At 37.5% G+C, this 4589-nt stretch overlaps 1 pseudogene; it reads right to left on the bottom strand.

The window, feature by feature from the left end:
- Positions 1–1692: 1692 nt before the first annotated feature.
- On the bottom strand, positions 1693–1793 carry LOC121437283 (annotated as a pseudogene).
- Between the last annotated feature and the right edge of the window lie 2796 nt (positions 1794–4589).

Raw genomic sequence — 4589 nt, 5'->3', positions numbered from 1 at the left:
GGAGGAGGGGGAGAAGGGTGGGAGGAGGGGGAGGGAAATGGGAGGCTGGGAGGAGGTGGAAACTTGTTTTTTGTTTATGTTTTTTTTCTTCTTTTCTTAATAAAAAATTATTTAAAAAAAAATAAAATAAAAAAAAGAAAATGTTATGGAAAAGCTATTATCTTTAAATTGATAATATCTTTAGATATAGTTAAGATATGGATGGCTCAATGTTAAAGAGCACTTGATTTTTTTTTTTTACAGAGGATCTGTGTTAAGTTCCTTGCACCCACAATGGGTGGCTCATAACTGTCTGAAAATCTGGCTCCAGGACCTCCACACACATGCATATACATAGGCACACAAACACAAAACACACACACACATCATTAAAATAGTAAAGGCTAGAAAAATGGCTCACTAAATGGTTAAAAGCACTTACTGCTCTTGCAGAGGACCCAGGTTCAGTTCCTAGCACTGATAGGCTTGCAAGTGTCTTTAACTCTGGTTCTAGGAGATTTGACACTCTCTTCTGTCTTCTGCTGGCACAAGGCTTGAAAGGAAAGTGGTGCACATACATACATGCGGCAAAACACTCATACACCTAAAGTAAAAACAAATAAATCTTTAAAAAGATAAATTTTTAGAAAAGAAATGGTTATCTTTAGATGTGATATTGAGGTTATGTTTTAAATTGTATCCTTATCCTTTATAGATACATGTCAAAATATTTGTTTGTGGGTGGAATGATACAACTTGGTTTTGTCTCAAATGAGGGATAATGAGTGAGAAGGTTCAGTGGAAACAAGACTTATTTTAATTAGGTTTCTGCCTTGAGCAATGACATATATGACAGAACTGGTTAACGAGACAAGGAAAATAGGATAAGAAGCAAGGAATTCTAATGACATAACGGATAAGGCATTTATCCTTAATCAAAAAAAGAAACGGATATTTTTAAAAATTGTTTTCATTGTTTGAGAATATAAGGAGAGTATTTTCTCAAAAGTGAGAATAATCTCAAATTAGATATTAAAGTTTCTCTTATTCAGTAGCTACTCAATGGTGTAGAGCCCGTTCAAAAGTAAATATTCTATAGCTTCTGTTTTCCTTCACCCTTTTGCATATACTAATTATATAATAATGGATTTCATTATGACTTTTTCATACATGTAAATAATATATTTGGGAGCTGGTGAGATGCCTCAGCTGGTAAACACTTGCCATTCAAACCTGATAATCTGAGTTCAACCCCCAAGCCCATAGTAGAAGAAAAGAACTGAGTCCTAGAAATTGTCATCTGACCTCCACACGCAAACCATGTCATGCACATGCATGCACTTACACATCCATCATAGACACATATAATAATAGTGGTGGTAAGTAGTAGTAATCCTAGTAGTAGCAATACCAACAGTAGTAGTAATAAACAAATATAAAGTATTTTTATCATATTCACACTACCCATTAGCCCCTGTTGTACTCCTTCCACTCTCAGCGATTGCCTTCTACTCAGCTAATCCTCTTACTATGTTCGTGTTTTTTTTTTCTCTCTCTCTCTCTTTGTGACCCATTTTATCCTACTAGGATCTCTTATAAGATTCAGACTGAATGATTTTTGGTAAAAGCATGGGCTCCTTACCAGTGTAACACCACTGAAGAAAATGTGTCTCTATTCCCTAGCAACCATTAACTGCCTATAGACAACTCTGGAAAAATATGCAATGTTTTACAAATGTTATCCTTGCACAGGAGCCGATCTAAAATTTTCTGTTACATTCCAATTTTCACATTTGTGCTGACAAAGTAAGCACTCTATAGCTTCTTAAATGTTTCTTGAACAGGGAACTCATTATTTTGTGATCTAAATTGTTAAAAAAATTACTGGATATCTACAGTCATACCTTTTAGTTTTCTTAAATTAGTGACTCTATGAACTTAAAAACTGGCTCCTTTTCTGAACAAATGAGCTTCATCTTATTTTTTATATGATGGCTTTTGAATATTTGTAAAAAGTGATACTGCCACACTAAAACCATATTTTAAGGCTAAATTTTCTTTATCTCAATGATTTACAACCCTATCACACCTCTTGTTCCAGTATCAATTCCGATTTACTGATGTTCTACTTAAAGTTGTTGCAGGGAAAGTGTATCTGTTATTGCAACTCATCATTTTTACACATATTAGAGTTAATCTGGAGCAGTTATTCTTCTAATGACCCCATATAATTAACCCTTATGGTGTCTAATTAAAAATAAACATATATCAGTGTTTCTCTGTTTCCCCATGGAACTGTTCTAATTCATCTTTGTCCTCTGGCTATACTTTTACATAAAATATCCATAGGGCAGTTAATTTTGGAAACACATATGATAGAAAATTGCACTTCAGTTCTTAATTTACTTTCAATAAGTTCTCTTTAAACTCTATTTTATTATGTCCATTTATTCTTCCACCTCTAACCTTATGTAAAAGCAATATTGAACATCAAATCTTTAAAATGGTATGATGTAGATTAACCCTATCCTTAGACCTACTCAAGTTAGGTCTTGACACTGAGCCTAGAAGAAAACAGAATCTTTGATCATTTCTGTCTCTCTCTGTCTCTCTGTCTCTGTCTTTTGTCTCTCTGTCTCTCTTTCTCCCTGAAAAGACACAGTCTTATGGACTAGACAAATATAGGTGAGGTCACACCAGCATATCTTGGCATGTATTTGCAGATCTTAAAGGCCCATTGATTATCAGGTTCTGGATCTTTTAGTTAGTTTCCTAGTTGTTATAGACAGTAACACTCTGAATTAAAACATTTTTTCCTTTGATACTGGAAAGTAGGTCTCAAATTATTTCCATCTGTCCCTTGAATTTTATAATCAATTATGCTAATTATGTTAATGTCACACAAAAGATGGATTCATTTAAAGATAGAATGACATCAGAACTACATTCCGCCTTGATAATACATAATTGTTAGGAAGAGTTTTATTAAAATTAGGATGGTTTTCTTAAAATGTAGTCATACTTGCCTGTAAAACCATCCGAACCAGGAATATTTTGTATAGGGATTTTTAAAAATATTTCTCTAAGTCATTCCTCATGATCAAGCACTATTTAAAAATTTTAATTTGATCCCATTCCTCCAAGCTCTCCCCATCCTCTGCTTCTCCCTTTTCTCTCCCCTCTCCCCTTACCCCCACCCCACCACCAACCCCAAGTTCCAAATTTTTGCCTGGCAATCTTGTCTACTTCCAGTATCCAGGAGAATAAATATATGTTTTTCTTTGGGTTCACCTTCTTATTTATCTTCTCTAGGATCACGAATTATAGGCTCAATGTCCTTTATTTATGGCTAGAATCCACTGATGAGTGAGTACATACCATATTCATCTTTTTGGGTATGGGTTACCTCACTCACGATAGTGTTCTCTATCTCCATCCATTTGCACGCAAAATTCAAGATGTCATTGTTTTTTACCGCTGAGTAGTACTCTAATGCATATATATTCCACACTTGCTTTATCCACTCTTCCATTGAGGGGCATCTAGGTTGTTTCCAGGTTCTGGCTATTACAAATAATGCTGCTATGAACATAGTTGAACAAATGCTTTTGTAGTATGATTAGGCATCTCTTGGGTATATTCCCAAGAGTGGTATTGCTGGATCCTGGGGTAGATTGATCCCGAGTTTCCTGAGAAACCACCACATGAAGGAAGGGTGGTTATGGGAGCAGGAAAGTAGATATCTTAATTAAATGAGCCATTTTAGGGTTGACAAGAGACTTGACTCTAGAGGGTTTCCCAGGTGTCCAAGGAGATGTCCCCAGCTTGTTCCTTGGGCAGCTGAGGAAAGGGTGCCTGAACTGGCCCTATCCTATAGCCACACTGATAAATATCTTGCATATCACCATAGAACCTTCATCTGGCGATGGATGGAGGTAGAAACAGAGACCTACATTGGAGCACTGGACTGAGCTCCCAAGGTCCAAATGAGGAGCAGAAGGAGGGAGAACATGAGCAAGGGAGTCAGGACCACGAGGGATGTGTCCACCTACTGAGATGGTGGGGCTGATCTAATGGGAGCTCACCAAGGCCAGCTGAACTGGAACTGATGTAGCATGTGATCAAACCGGACTCTCTGAATGTGGCTGACAATGAAGGCGGACTGAGAAGCCAAAGACAATGGCACTGGGTATTGGTCCTACTGCATGTACTGGCTTTGTGGGAACCTAGCCTGTTTGGATGCTCACCTTCCTAGACCAGGATGGAGGGGGGAAGACCTTGGACTTCCCACAGGGCAGGGAACCCTGACTGCTCTTTGGATTGGAGTGGGAGGGGGAGGGAAATGGGAATAGGTGGAAATTTTTAATAAAAAGAAAAAAATTTTAAGCCGGGCGGTGGTGGCGCACGCCTTTAATCCCAGCACTTGGGAGGCAGAGGCAGGCGGATCTCTGTGAGTTCGAGACCAGCCTGGTCTACAAGAGCTAGTGCCAGGACAGGCTCCAAAGCCACAGAGAAACCCTGTCTCAAAAACCAAAAAAAAAAAAAAAAAAAGAAAAAAAATTAATTCGAGCAAGTCAATACTGATAAAGTTGAAGTTTCTTAGTTGTAAT

The sequence above is a fragment of the Microtus oregoni genome, unplaced genomic scaffold (genome assembly GCF_018167655.1).
Source record: "Microtus oregoni isolate MIOR12 unplaced genomic scaffold, Mior012 000050F_ref0000143, whole genome shotgun sequence".
Lineage (NCBI taxonomy): Eukaryota > Metazoa > Chordata > Mammalia > Rodentia > Cricetidae > Microtus > Microtus oregoni.
The sequence above is the reverse complement of the archived record's forward strand: the minus strand, read 5'-3'. Positions and strand labels throughout refer to the sequence as shown.